Below are 16,991 nucleotides of genomic sequence, written 5' to 3' on the forward strand. Positions count from 1 at the left end.
CCCCTTTTTTTCTTCCCAATGTCTGCCAGGTTTACCCACAGATGCCTCTCCATTACTACCATTGCCACCATAGATCTGCCCATGGCAGAGGCAGCCTGCTTAGTAACACGGAGAGCAAGATCCGTGGTGCGGCGCAACTCAGTCATCTCATCAGAAGAAAGGCCCTCGCCTTTACCCAGGTCTTTCAGCAGGTCAGCCTGGTATGCCTGGAGCACCGCCATCGTGTGCAGCGAAGCAACAGCCTTACCTGCTGCTGCGTATGCCCTGCCATTCAATTTAGATGCAGCTTGAAGGGGCACGGATGGCAAGGAGGGAGTTTTGAGAGACGATGTCTCACCCATAGAGAGATAGCTAGCTAGCGTCTCTTCTGCAGGAGGCATTTTCTCATAGCCGTTTTCACGCATCGCCTCGATGTTCGCATAACTGGTATGCTGAAACAGATGGATGCGTGAGGAAAACGGCCTCTTCCATTCCTTCTCGATCTCAGTATGGAGATCAGGAAGGAAAGGAAGGTTCACCTGAGCTGGAAGGTTATGGCCAGAAAGATAACGTTCCTCGAGACGATCTTGCGACGTCCCTTCCTTAGTTCGCTTCCACGGCAAGTCAAGCCTCGCCGTGGTGCGATCCATAAACTCTAAAAGCTCATCATACGCAGGACAGGAGGATTGAGAAGGCTCAGCCTCAGCTTCTTCGCTCTCTTCATCCATTTCCTGCTCTTCCTGGGCTGAACCCAGCAGAGCACTGGCCCCTGGATCAGATGATGTTAAAGAGAGAACATAGCGACCCCTAGAGGATGCAGTTCGAAGTTCCCATGAAAGGGAAGCCAATTTCAACCTTTTAAAGAGATTATATGCAGTGTTCTGCATTTAAAAACAACAGAAAACACCGCTTAAAATGTAAACACATATAAACTGTATATATTTATTAATATTTTTAAATAAATTATTAAATATCAACATACTTGAATTGTAAATGCTCTCTCTCTCTCTCTCTCTCTCTCTCTCTCTCACTCGCTCTCTCGCTCTCATTTCTACATTGCTATTATTAGAGTATCATTCCAAGCAAAGTTAAAGTTTGTAAAGTTTATTGCTGAACGTCGAACAAGACCTGTTAGTGGCATCCCACTAAATATAAAGTCAAGCTTGTAACTCAAGTATTGCCTCATGTAAGTCGTCTGGCACCATCCTCAGATCGACTCGCTCATGCTGTCAGCTTCACAATGCAGTCCATCATTTTACAGAAGTGCTGAGGAAACACACTTATACTTCACATGATGAATGCTGGCAAACCTCAACAGGAGACTACAGCTGCTAAAATATTTGTAGTCTGAAATGCTGTTGTTTGTCAATAGAGTCAATACCAGCAGAACAGTACCTAACAGTATGCTGTTTTGTGAGTGTGTGTGTGTGTATGTTTATGTGGTTTATGAGGACACAAATGTGCATAATGACATGGGTATGACATAGATATTACAACAAGAAGGTGATTTATGAGGACATTTTCAGTGTCCCCGTAATTCAAAAGGCTTATAAATCATTCAGAATTAGTTTTTTGAAAATCTAAAAATGCAGAAAGTTTCCTGTTTAGGTGTAGGGTTGGTGTAGGCAGGGCGATAGAAAATACAGTTTGTACAGTATAAAAACCATTACGCCTATGGAGATTCCCCATAAACCATAAAAACCAACATATAAGTTCCATAAGAACCATGCAATGAAACGTATTTACTTTATTAGTTTACATTAATATGATGAACGACTTTGAATCATTCAAAGCCCAACACATGACTACTAGCCCGCTTCAACTGAAAAATGATGTGATTCAATCTACCGACTCCATTATGGTGCATAACAATGAATTATGGCTGAAAACATTGGCCCATTTAATCAGTTTATTCAAATACACAAAAGGACCTTAATGCATGCAAAGTTTCCATCAGTTCAGAAGAAACATAAACATACACATGTTCCAAAAACTGAAATGATAAGTGTATATTCAGTTTTTTTGAGTTAGATTTAAAGTAAAGAGTCAAAAATTTCCCCCTACAACTTTATTATTATTATTATTGTTATTATTAAAGGTAGGGTAGGTGATTTTGGAGAGGCTAGCAATAGCAAGCTAGCTTTGAAAGCATAAGATCTCATCCTCCCTGCAAATCACTCTCCAAAGCCACAACTCCACCAAAACACAAGAACACGCACAGACAGACCAGAGGCAATGAGAGACGACGTTGAAAGTTGAAAGTGGAAAGTTGAATGCAACTCTGTCAGATACCTCATGTCTCCTTCACCGGTGAGAAAACATTGCAGTACAAAATATTACTATAATAAGAGCATTCCATTCTCACTCAGACTGCAATAGCCTAATAGACCCCACTGATCACACTATTGTGTCTGCACGATCAGGGTGCACGAAGGTATTAAAATGCATATGTTGGCAAGCAAGCAGCACAGCCTATCGTAGCCCTCGGACCGAGGGATATGATTGGACGTACATTTTATGGTCCAACGCCTTCCACAGACGACATAAATACATACATTTAGACCACTTAATTTAGTGATTGCTATAAGGATGTGAAGAGACTTTCAACCAGCGTAACAAAAAATGCTGTTGAACCAAATCCCCTATACCCTTCCTTTAATATTGAAATGAAAACTATTGTTGTTTTGGACCTTTTATTATACTATTATATGGACAAAAAACAGTTATTTAAAATATATTTCACAGAAGAAAGTCACACAGATTTGAAATGAAATAAGGATGAGTAAATAATGACAGAAATGTATCATTTTAATACAAAGAGTTCAAGTGATTGTAGTTCAAACACTTCAAGAAGCTCAGTCTAAATATCATCATTAGGGTTTATTTAGATGCATTTTGATTTGACATACAGGCATTGAAAAACACACCGAGCCTCCAGCTTTTCTGCCCAAGGAAGAAGAAACTCTTGAAATCAATAGTTTCTTGAAACTGTGAATGAAAAAGATTGCAGAACACTGAGAGAAGCTCACTTGCGATAATTATTCGGTTCATGGGGAAAAGGTGAATGGCTTTTAAGAGGTCTCCCGCTTGTCCTGAAATCTCACCCCACTCTAGATTCTGTCCAAGCAATTAAACCAGTCACTCCAACCAACAGAGTAGGCACTGACAACCCATAATTATTTGAGCAGACTATGCTTTGAACAGACTCGTTCGTTTTGCCATCGACCGCCCGTTTTGCCGACTGACAGCACTGAAGATGGACTCACTACTGATTAATGGAACGGGTAAAGAATGTGAAAGTCACCGTCAAGTCAGATCGCGCTTTGAAGAACAAATTTTCTCATCATCATCTCCATCATGACTGGATGACCCTTACTTATTACCTCTAACCATCCGTTTTTAACGTTAGTCCAGCTCATAAAATGGTAAAATGGCTTTCCAGGGTGTCTGTAATGCTTCACTTGGAGCAGATTAAACAGCTCCAGGAGCCTTTATGGAAATGGCAACCTCTCAGGCTGCATTTACACTTGGCATTAACATGTGACCTGTATCCAGATGTCGTCCACATACACATTGAAAAGACAAGTGTAAACGCACTTCCGATCGGAATGTTATCCGATCAGCGTGTCCTGCTCCAGAGGAAGTCGAGGACGCATTGTGATCGGATCTCAATGTAATGTAAATGCAATCCAGCCATTGTGTCTGCATTCACAGGTCGATGTCACGTAAAACCCAACCCCCTCTCTCACGAACTGTCAGAAGAGAGAGGCCGTGGAGCTTTAGGGAGACTCGTACAGTTATTTTCCTTTGTTAAATGTCCCGCGACTGAAAATATTTTAAAAAAGAAAACCCACCACTTCCGGTAGACTTTGCACCGGGGCCATTCTCTGCAGACTTATTTAAATATTGCGCGAGAACGACAGATCCGATCAGTTATCCAGACAGAGAAGTCAGCTGACTGACGATCCGATCTGCTTGAATGGATCATGGTAATCGCATGTTAATGCCAAGTGTAAACACAGCCTCAGTTTCATATTTGAGTACACATGAAGTAGATTACAAATATAAGACTTGGAAGGGATACTTCACCCAAAAAAATTACAATTCTGTCATATTTTACTCACCCTAATGTTGTTTCAAACCTGACTGACACACTTTATTCAGTGGAACAAGAAAAGAAGAATGTCTCAGTGTTTTAGTCCATAAAATAAAGCCAATGGGGTCTAATGTTGTTTGGACCCAATTGACTTTCATTATATTTTCTTTTGTTCCACAAAAAAACGAACAAAAAAAAGGTTTGAAATGACATGAGGGTGAGTAAATAATGACAGAATTTTCATTGTTGAGTGAACTATCCCTTATTTGGGAGTCTTGGACAAGGACTGTACGTGTTCAATCAGCATGAGGACGTTTAACACAAATGGAGGATAATAATACGGTGGCCGAGAAGTGCAAAGCAAATCACAATTATGAAAACAAAAGAACAAATTACAAATGCAAATGCAAGTCTAAAAAACAAAATAACAATTCAGAAAGCACAGCAACAATTCAGAAAACATTATAACAAGTCAGAAAACACAATGACAAATTGGAAAACAAAATAACAAGTCAGAAAACACAACGACAAATCCGAAAACAAATTTACAAGTCAGAAAACACAACGACAAATCAGACAAACCGGAAAAGGTAGGTATAGTTTGAGACAGCGCCATTGGTTTGGGATTACTCACCGCTGACTGGACGAGACATCTGTCAATCAACATATACAGGGAAGAACCTGCCGAAGAATAGCAGAGTCGTGGTAGAATGTTCGGAGGTGGTATTAAAGTAGCTCAGTTTAAATGTATTGTATGAATTGCCCTTACTCTGGAATAAAAAATACAGGGTGTCTATTTACATTTAGTTAAAAGTGGCTGTGAATTATTGGCTCCAGTGGTGCAGATGGATAAGTGTGTGCCTTTGATTTTTTTTGACGTGATCGACCGGGGTTCGATCCCGCCTTTTGCCGAACTTTTTTTTCCTCCCTTTTCAGTTAAGGTTTAAAAATTCATAAACGATGAACCAACTTCAATTTTAGCTGTAAAGCAGCTCTACAGTAGATTATAGGCTCATTATTAAACACAATTTAAATGATAAATGGACTGACATCCTGCATCATTGACCTTTGTGCAGGTCAGGCTGGTCTTGTTTGACGTACTGCCATCTCTAGTGTGTGATCAGATGGTCAATATTTCATGGACGTCTCAGTTGGTTGTATTGATATGTAGGCAGGAGTTTGAACCTGCCCTGAGGCTAGAAGCTGGACCAGGCAAAGCACTGTAAACAGGTCGACTACAGAGCAACTAGAAAGCAAGAGCTGAACCATCCAAATCCAGCATTGACAAAGTCTGTTTTATTTACTCATATATGTTTTGAGTCCACTGTGTGCATCGGTACAGATATACACACATTCAGTTGCTGCAAGGTAGGGAAACCAGCCATCCCTTACCAAAGGTGAATTATTTATCAATAGTTGTGGAAAGAAAAGGGAAAAATTTAAAAAGGAAAGAGAAAAGACAAAGGAAAGAAAAACTAATATTACATTGTGCAGCTCAAGTAAATTCACATAAAAAAACATGAGTAATATGCATACAATTTTATTAAATTCTAATATAATTTCTGTTTAAATAGTAATACTGTCGAAGAGCATTACTGCAGTGCTTCTGGAGATACATTTGGACGGCTGCTAATCTATACAGTGTGTGCAGTTGCCCCTGACAAGAAATAATTGATATTGAAATGAAAAAAAAATTACCCAGTGGGCTAATTCAGGTTAACTGTGGCTTGGCTAGCTGCTGTGAGATTGTGAATATTTTTTATTTTTTCATTATTATTACTTTTGAACCATTTCTTTCTTTGCCATCAATTCTCTTTCCACTTTAATTATTTACTTTGAATGTGTAAAGTATTGATAGATGGTTTCCTCTTGCCAAAAGGATCTGTATTTTATATGTAGTGTTATTTCCTATGCATGTACAAGAAAGTGCATACAATTGTAGAGAAGATACATTATAAAATTGAAAGAGAGAGATATTTTATACATAATTTGATATTATTAGTCTGAAAGCATGAGTTTTTTTATGTATTTATTTATTTGTATTGCTTAAAGGTGAAGTATAATTTTTTATACAAAAGTATCTAAAATGGTTTTTGTATATGCCCTCATTGCTGCCATCTCTGAAAAGCTACCAATAAAATGAGTTAAAAATGCTCATGCTTCAGTAATTTAAACACATTAAAACGCTTGATATTTGCACCAGCATTGTAAACAGCGTTAATTATAATACTTACACAGCAAACTGCTTGTGTCAGCTCCACGATTACACATATGAAACAGTTATTTTTAGTCAATGATTACATTTTTTAAAAAGCAAATGACTCCTATTATGGCTTGTGAAATCACAACAGATTCATGATACACCTCTCTATTCGGGGCTAAATACAGTAAATAATATGTGAACTCAGTTTACCAGGTAAATAGCATGAAATAATTATCGAAACCAATCTCTTGAGAAATGGCTAGTATGTATGAATGTGATTTATAAGGACATTTCAGATTTTTTTTTTTTTAATCAATCAATCAAACAATCAATCAATCAATAAATAACCATTAGTTGGTTGTAAGCAGAATATTCTAAAGCGTACAAATGAGATTGTTGGAATTTATTCAAATTAGCCACCAGCTCACCAAAGCATCTCATGAGGAACAGGCGACAACTCTTTCTCCATCTCCTCACTGGTGTGTAGAACTTAGCAGAACATATTACTGTAAGAAAAACGATGAGTTTACAGTGAGTGTCTGGAAGACCTGCTCTCTGCCAGAACTCATATAACTCAGACCTTGTGCTGATCGATTAGACAACAGTGGTGTAACTATGACCTGGTCCAGAGCCGTAACATTCCCAGCCTCATTCATGCCACCATTTATCACAAGGGTGAAGTATTCAATCCTCCCTCCCTTCATGATCCCCCAGTGTGTGGCAAGAACAAGAGGAAAGAGGAAAAAAAAAATGCCAAGGAAAAGGCTTCCAGTGTTCGATTTGTCACCTTAGCATTGAAGAAGTATTAATCACGTGTCATACGAGCATTTGTAATAGTGGCACGCTTGCTTTACAACAAGAGACTTCACTGATCTAGAGGAGGCCACATTCATTCCAGCCCTGCGGAGCTGTAGGATTGTTTGTTGCTGGCTGGGCCCTGATCCTGGTGGGTGGGAAGTGCCCTCAGTCTACACTAACGGGACAGAGCAAGCCAGGGGAGAACGTTTCACAGCACTCCAGGCTTAAATGAGAAGCTGACTGAGATAGTTGGTTTCTCTATTACGTTTGCATAAAAACCAAACCCATTTGTTTTGGAACAGCTGCACTTGGATTTTACAGCTATTACAATCAAGTGTTTGGACACAGGATGCTAATACAGAAAGACAAGAAATTCTCGAACATATGCAAACTAGGGATGTGCCCAAAGCTGAAAACCCATTATGATTTCAAAATGAATACATTCTACCGAAAAGTAAAATAAAATAAAATCACTCATAATCCACCAAGCACAATGATAAAAATGTTTAATGAAAATTAAAAATGAATTACAATGCAGTGGTGAGTCTGTGAAGCCAATATGACTAAAATGTGAACTTTATTATGAAAATGTGCATTGTGTGATTTCAAGTTCATAATTTTATTACTGTTATTTTAGGTTCAGAAAGGTTGTAAGAAGATTAAACCAGATGGATTTGCAATACCATTCAAAGATTTGGCATTAAGTAGCACAACTGTATCATTCGATGTTAATAATAAAAATACATGTTTCTTTAGCAGCTTTGTCATCACATTTTAAAATGTATTAATATTTCCCATGTTACTGTTTTTACTGTATGTTTGACCCAAATAAACGCATCCTTGGTGAATATAACAAAGAAATCTTACTGACCCCTAACTATTAAACATTATGGAAACTATAAATGGAATTGAGTTCTAGAATTGACTTTTTATTTCGTTTTAATACACTTCTGGCCCTGTCTATATCCAGTTCTATCTGAGATAGAGAAGCAAGTAATTTTATCATTGCAACAGATCCACATACAAATTCTGGTTTCACTTCACAGTACTAATGGAAATGTTCATGAAAAGAGATATAATTACGATATAATTAAGAGTTAATTACATTATAATTACAATAATCATTGTCTGAAAATAAAAAGTATTAAGTTTGTATTGTAACTTATTTAGTAACTTCCAACAAAAAATAGGACAAGCATTTGAAGCTGGGTAGTAGTGTTGAGTGGGCAGAGATTTATGGATAGATATTATAATTTTTCTGCTGTGAGATAAATCCTCTGTTGTGGGGACTGTTGAGCTATTTTAAACCTGCAAGTGCTTTAGCCTGACAGACAGAACACAGCCCAGTATCCTCATTAAAATTCTACACCTCAAGGTGTCTTAATCTACTGATAAAGCAAAGCTCATAATCCATTGAAGGAGATTGTAGGGCTAAAAGTCCCATTTACTGTTGAGGAACCATCTCCTTTACTGTTTCCTGTTTTCTTCTTTTTTTCACTTTTAAAGTTTGACTTTTCAAACTTCTTATTGACGTGGAATTACACCCAGGATTTTCAACAGGGTGTCCAAAAAAAGTACAGCATATAAAACAGTTAAAAAATATATATCAAATTAACAATTTAGAATAAATTGTCAGCATTTTTTTTTTTTTGCATTATGGGTCTCTGGGATTTCTGAAAGTCTGGGTGAGGGCTCAGAAAAGTTCTACATATTTACATTGATTTTTATTAATGTTTTGGAATCTGATAATCCTACAAATCCACAGCTGTTAGCAAGATACAAAACACTTCTTTCCCATAATAATTTTCATGTCTATTGGAAGCAAAACTGTGCAGTGAAATCATAGTCGCATCAAATGCAGAACAGGTGTAACCAAGGACCCATATGTCAGCGCTATCCTGACATCTGCAGAAAATTATCATAGCCATTCTTTCTTGCACACGATATCCATGAGATGTTTTGACAGCTGTCAAAGCCCACCTCCACACATCATCAATGGACCATGCAATGAAATTTACTAGATAATTCATCAGAACTCAACACCAAGTAACTCAAATGGTTAAGCATTTTAACAATCAGAAACTAAGCCAAATAACCATGAACATCATCGCTATGCCTCCAACTGTTTGTAACAATGGCTTTAAAAGTATAATAGTGCATAATAGTTTAAAAATATGATCATGAATTGCCACTCAAATGACCACAAAAGATATCTGAATATAATATATTGTTTCAGCTCTGAAAGCTAAAGTAAAATTTGTGAGGCCCTTCATTTAATAACTTCAGATGTCCAAATGTGACTGTGTGCATTTGGGTGATAAATAAGGTAAGGCTCGTTAAAAGTCTAAAACTTTTCTGACTATGATCATTTATCAGCAGAGAAATGTCAGAAGCCTATGTGTAATTGTAATTCTCAAAAAACATTAAAAAGTGACAGGCACCCACACTGAAGATCTAAGACTGGGTAAGAGGAAGATATATAGACAGATTCCAGCTGATCATATATTACATTCTCCCAGAACATTTCTCAGCTAGTTAGCTTACCTAGGCCTACTTACAGTACTACGTCAAAGCGCTTCGTCGTTTCACATTAGAACATTTGACATTAGAACATTTCACTTCACATTAGAACATTTGTGGTTTTGATAATGCATACTCTTGTTAATGTTCAGAACGTTGTGAATTAATTTGACAGCATGCAGAAAAGACTTAAAATCTGCATAAACATGTAAAACAGATGGCACTTATCACACCCGTAACCTCATACATCTGCATTGCTTAAAGGAATGAACTACTAATCCTCATTCCATACAGTTAGGGTTTATTGAATAATGAAAGTTGATATAATGTACTGTATATCATTCATACTGTACTTAGTCACCTTTACTGTAAGAAAGATGTGATGTCCTTTGAAATTTAACATAATGTATGAAAATACACACTCTCCTATCAATTTACACCTTAACGTGTCTACTTTGTGTATATCATACTGTTGTATCTACAGATCTACAGATCTTTGTAATTAGCAGATCTGCACATAATGTACATCAGCACCTCTTAGAAGAGCTGTTATAGCTTTATAGCTTTTAAAGTGTTCCTATATGTTTGACAGTATAGCATTTGCTACCAACACCAAGATCATGGTTTTGATTTCCATGGGAATGTGTGAACTCATAAAATGTATAGCGTGCTGCAATGCACTGTATTCGGCAGCTGTTGTTTGTTTTTTTTTTCCTTTGTTTTTCCGGCAGTCATATAAACAAAATATATGCATTTGTGAACCTTTCAGACCTACAGTATGTGGAAACCATATTATGATGCTGGCTCAATGATATGACATCCTATCTATTAATTCATCCAAAATGGTAAAAGACCTCTTCTAGGATAAACAGATTATTTTGTATAAATAAAAAAAAAATCAAACAGCTATGTCTGCCAAATTAAAGTTATGTGACGACCAAAAAATAATAATGTGCAAACCAACATGATTAAAACAAATAAAAAATAAAAAGTAAATGATATAGAGAGGACCCCTGCAGATCTTTTTTACTGTGTGTCAAAGTCTTTTAAAATATCAGATAATTTTTATTATATTTATTTTTTCCTATATTTATTTTTTTATATTAATGTGTAGTTAGGGATGGTGTAAAAATGGCCTGTGAGATGACTCCTTAAATATTTAATATTTATGAATTAATAATTCATTATATTTGTAAAAACATCCTTTTCCCTGTGTATTGAAACTATTTTTGGAAAATATTGAGAGTGTAGTGTAGACTAACAGGAAGATATGTTATTATTTACTATAAAGTACTCTATTACTTCCAACCAATATGAATACAAAGAGTACATTTTAAAAAACTAGATATTGTAGGGTCAAAAATTATCAAAGACTTCTGCTTTCCTGTCCCAAACCTACCTTCCGTAACAAAAGGTCAATTCCTAAAGGCACAAAGGTGCTGATAGTGATCAAGGCCTGTAGGCCAAGATGTGTATACTTTGGGGATCTACTAATTGTCACACCTTTTGCACAGTGGGTGAAGCTGTAATCTGCTAATTGGTCAGTTTGAATGTCTCACGTTTGGTTTTTAGTCACATGGTCAAGGAAGGGATCAAGAAGATTGTAGCTGTTGCTCTGTCTCTTTCCTTTGCTGCCTCTTTTCTTTGTTGGCGCTTTCTTCTTGGGGCTCTGCCCTCTCTCCCTCTCTCCCTCTCTCCCTCTCTTTCTCTCTCTCTATCCCCCCCCCCCCCCCCCCCCCCCTCTCTCTCTTAAGTAACATTTTACATTCATGTTGGGTGCATTTAACTAAATGTTTTACCATCCTTCATCTATTTTGTAACCAATTAAAGTGTAACCATAACAAAATATTGTTTTATATCATTGTGCTGATAATGTTTCTTTAGTCATTTGGCAATCCTACAGCCTGAACCACTGTAGGGAAACCACCCTAACAATTTTATGGCAGAGCCGTCCATATTGAGGTGCAATTGGCACAACTGGGCCGGGTCCCACAGCAATCGCGAATAACAATTCTGAGGACCTTATCATAACACGTGTCCTAACCAGAAGTGACTAAACGTGACAAAGGGTATATTTTCCATGTTAATCAGAGTTATGAATTAAAATTGTTCAATTTGAGTTTGAATATCATTTTTGTGTGATTTTGGTAGCCATAGTGAAAATGACAGTGGATAATTTAAGTCAGATCTTGAAAATAAATTAGAGGTCACTATTTGAACATTATTGTTTCCTTTATGTAAACAAACAAGTGTTGAATAATGTATGATCATTGCACTTGCAAAGAGAAGCCACCAACAAGCTCTTCAATTGGCTTTTACATTTCACATTTACATTTTAAATTGTTTTTTAACGTTTTATTTCAGACGTCAATCCTCGCTTTTCCATGGGAATCAATCCCCTGATTGGCATTGGCATTGTTAGCAGGAGGCCTTACTTTAGTTAGGACATGGTGTAACTCACACTGAGCCCTGCCCCATGCTAGGGATGGCCTTGATATAAATAAACATTATTTTCCTAATTTTTGAACAGAAGTTCCCGGAACACCGTTCAAGATCATTCTGGCCAAATGTAACCCCTGCCTCCAACCACAGCACAACACAATGACATCTGTTAATGAAGATTTTACAAGCTGCTTCTTTAAATTAACACATGCTAGCGCTAACATGGTTACAGTCTCAACCTTCTGAGCTCACTGCTTTTTTGTTTATGATAATAAGGTGCAATGCTGCATTTCGCACCACAACAGAAGACATAACTAACACCCATGGTGAAACTTCAAAGAGACTTTATATTACTCTTCAGCTCATACGTCTCAACAGAAACGCTGCTATGTTTAGATATGAGCAACTCATTTTATTTAGTAGAACGGCAGCCACATTAAATGTGTAAACAGACCGTAACTGAGTGAGGTCTCTGTTCACAAGGCTATGTGTCACACTGAACTTTATAAAGCATAACCAATTGTTCGCTGACTGAACCTTTTATTTCATTAGAAGTGTATAATGTCAGCCACTATATAATTTGTAACATACAGTAGTCCTCGGGTAAGTTTGATTTGTTGTTGCTGCAAGGCTTGTTGTTAGTGTTGCCATTAATTCTACAAAGACATTTCTTGCCACCCCTCCACCCCCAAACAATATTCCTCTATGCACTTCATACCATCTGCAGAGACAGTGACCGTGAGGGAAACTTTATATAAGTGGATTAATCCAAGATAAAATCTTAATTAAACCCGACAACAATAAACTGTGATTCTCACACCAGAGTTCCCCTATGCCCTGCAGCACACGATCAGCTATCAATTCCTTAATGATCTTTGTTCTGAACTAATGAGCAATTATGTAACTGTTTTATATTAGTACATTTAGAATAATGCGATTTTTAACAGCATCTAAAACAATTTATCAACAAAATCCCCTAGTGATGTATGCATAATAGCATGGCTGACCGTTCTGAAACACAAATTTTGGCCAAATGTTGGGTTCGATGTGAAAAGCCCTCTTGTCATTATAAAACATGCAAAAGAAACTAGTTTTGACTTGCCTGCCAATATGCTGCTGATTATAAAAATTACCGTTCAAAAGGTTGAAATCGGTACGATTTTTTCAATGTTTTTAAAAGGAGTCTCTTATGCTCACCAAGTTTTCCTTTATTTGATAAAATACATTAAAAGCAGTAATATTATGAAAAATTATTACAATTTAAAATAAATATTTACTATTTTAATATATTTTAGAGTGTAATTTATTACTGTGATGGCAAAGCTGAATTTTCAGCATCATCACTCCAGTTTACAGTGTCACGTGATCATTCAGAAATGGCTTATTTGGTGCTGAAAAAACATTATTATTATGAATGCTGAAATCAGCTGTTTTGCTTCAAGCCTTTATTTAATATATAAATCATTTCTTTACTGTTCTTACTGTCATTTTCGATAAAATTAAACTAATACATGCTTGCTCAATAAAACTATCCATTTCTTAATAAATTTTAGATTGTTTAAACACTGGGAAATTTTATATTTTTTGTATATTGTATATGAATTTCTCTGATACTGAAGAAACAATATCTCAACTCTTGGAATAATCCCCCCTCCCCCGTGCTTATTCTGTGCATTTTTAGCACTTTGTGTAAAATCAATTTATTTTATCCATCAAACGTGTGCTGTCACTTTAATTGAGCATGAGCAGCACAGCAAAAATAGACTCGGTGCTGAAACCCTGGCTTCAGAGCTGCTCACGTGATGCTCCTGCTCGATGCTCACGCATTCCTCCTGCTCCCTGTGTGAATGCACTCATTTGTTAAAATGCACAGCCAAAATAAATATGCGCTGCTCACACACTGCTCAAGCTTGCAGTGTGAAACCGGCCTTGCATGCATATAACGTTCAAAATGTGCATTAAAACATTCATCCTCTGCTCCAATCAGGAGTTTTCAATCCAGAAACACTGTAAGGATAAAATGTTTGTTTGGATGAGTGAGCTTTCACTGTATACAGTGGGGCAAAAAAGTATTTAGTCAGCCACCAATTGTGCAAGTTCTCTCACTTAAAAAGATGAGAGAGGCCTGTAATTTTCATCATAGGTATACCTCAACTATGAAAGACAAAATGAGAAAAAAAAATCCAGAAAATCACATTGTAGGATTTTTAAAGAATTAATTGGTAAATTCCTCGGTAAAATAAGTATTTGGTCACTTACAAACAAGCAAGATTTCTGGCTCTCACAGACCTGTAACTTCTTCTTTAAGAGGCTCCTCTGTCCTCCACTGGTTACCTGTATTAATGGCATCTGTGTGAACTCGTTATCAGTATAAAAGACACCTGTCCACAACCTCAAACAGTCACACTCCAAACTCCACCATGGCCAAGACCAAAGAGCTGTCAAAGGACACCAGAAACAAAATTGTAGACCTGCACCAGGCTGGGAAGACTGAATCTGCAATAGGTAAGCAGCTTGGTGTGAAGAAATCAACTGTGGGAGCAATTATTAGAAAATGGAAGACATACAAGACCACTGATAATCTCCCTCGATCTGGGGCTCCACGCAAGATCTCACCCCGTGGGGTCAAAATGATCACAAGAACTGTGAGCAAAAATCCCAGAACCACACGGGGGGACCTAGTGAATGACCTGCAGAGACAGCGACAGCCCCAAAACATTACTGCTCTAGAGGAGATCTGCATGGAGGAATGGGCCAAAATACCAGCAACAGTGTGTGAAAACCTTGTGAAGACTTACAGAAAACATTTGACCTCTGTCATTGCCAACAAAGGGTATTTAACAAAGTATTGAGATGAAATTTTGTTATTGACCAAATACTTATTTTCCACCATAATTTGCAAATAAATTCTTTAAAAATCCTACAATGTGATTTTCTGGATTTTTTTTTCTCATTTTGTCTCTCATAGTTGAGGTATACCTATGATGAAAATTACAGGCCTCTCTCGTCTTTTTAAGTGGGAGAACTTGCACAGTTGGTGGCTGACTAAATACTTTTTTTCCCCACTGTATATGTTTCTTCACATTTTCCAAGACATAATGACAATCAAGGCTTTTATCAAACACTTGTTTAAATCTGATGAATATGAAACTGAACCACAGAAACCATCTTCTTTGTCTGTTTTATTGGGCTATCTTATGTTGAATAAATGTAAGCAACGGTTACTCAGAAGTGATGTCTTCACTATAAATACAACAGAATGTGACCAAAAGAAGGGTTCATCACTCAGCGTGACTCAATCAGTTCATTCTCTCACAGAACAGCAGTGATTAGTGCACCGATTCTTTATATTATTATATATTATTCTTTTTATTACTGTAAACAATGACTTTAAACAATAAGCTCCACATTCTCATGCAAATTTTATGACATTTCATACAATGTTATTATAGATTTTTTTTGGTCATGCTTTAATTTTAGTTTGGGGACCAATTCTCACTATTTAATAACCATTAACTACGACTTTTGCCTCCTTAAACTCCTAATTTGATGCTTATTAATAGTTTGTAAGGTAGTTGTTAAGTTTAGGTATTGGGTAGGATTAGGGATGTAGAATATGGTCATGCAGAATGTGCTTTATAAGTACTAATAAACAGCCAATATGTTAATAATAGGCATGCAAATAACCAACTAGTTAATAGTGAGAATTGGTCCCTATACTAAAGTGTTACTGATTTCTCCAGGATTGCCTGATTTTCTCACTCTGAGCGCTTATGTCCTAAAAATGCTTGTTTTGCCTTATGGCATGTATGTCAGGGAAATGATAAATTAGCCTTGCAATGCTACTTCTTAACCATTGTGTCCCTTGCTATCTTATCTCCGCACAGGCTATTTGAGACTTGTAGCTTACGAATGTGTTGAAATTAATCATTTTCTTATCAATGCTCATAAAACACTTTGTCCCGGCTGTGGGCTCGTAGCCAGGAGGGCCTGTTTGCAAATAGCTGCGCTGTGATCATCTTTAGCCTTAGTTCAAAGGTTCAGTGAATACAAGGCAGCATTTTTAGCCTGCACATCTTATTAATGAAGTGTGCGAAAAGATATCTGGAGTATAACTAAATATTCCACTGCGGAAGTTTGGTCCGAAAACATCCATCTGAATCTAGGACATACACGGAGGATGTGCTTGAGGGTTATTTCACTGATAGATGCAAATTTCTCACTGTGATGAATGTCCACCCACTCTGTTATGTGTATTTACACATTTACATTGGGTTTGTGTAGCCCTCTTTTAATTTGGTGAAGGCTTCAAAGGAAGCACGGTGCACATCCATCATCAGGGCAGAGGGAGGCTCTCTGAACGGCTCCTGACCTCTCCTTCGGCCTGTGTTTTGAAGCTCTGTTGCTTAGCTTCAGCAGAGGGGCAGAACTCAGCCTCTGTTTGATACACAGTTAATCGACTTCCAGGTCTCTAACATTCCCTGGCCTGCACTCATTCCCACACTCTCAGTCCAGTTCATCTGGACGGCTCCACTTCATCCTCTAAGCAGTACGTAAATCATCCTGTCAGTGCAGATATGTTAAGCCAAGCGCGCACTACAAGGCTGAAGCTTACCACCCTTTCATGTTTTAAAGGGTTACTTCATGCAAAAATGCACAATTTTCCATATGCTATTATTTTTTTAAGACAAAAAGATAATTTTTGAATGATGGTGAGTAAATTAAAGGAATAGTTCACCCAAAAATCGAAATTTGTTCAAAAAAGTCTAAGATATAGATTAGTTTGGTTTTTCATTGAAACAGATATGGAGAAATGTAGTATTACAACATTAATGGGTGCCATCAGAATGAGTTTTCAAACACCTGATAACATCACAATAATTCACAAGTAATCCACATAACTCCAGTCGATCAATTAACATCCTTTGAAGCAAAAAGCTGATTTTTTTTTAA

The sequence above is a fragment of the Sinocyclocheilus grahami genome, unplaced genomic scaffold (assembly GCF_001515645.1).
Source record: "Sinocyclocheilus grahami isolate Dianchi unplaced genomic scaffold, SAMN03320097.WGS_v1.1 scaffold1262.1, whole genome shotgun sequence".
NCBI classification, from domain to species: domain Eukaryota; kingdom Metazoa; phylum Chordata; class Actinopteri; order Cypriniformes; family Cyprinidae; genus Sinocyclocheilus; species Sinocyclocheilus grahami.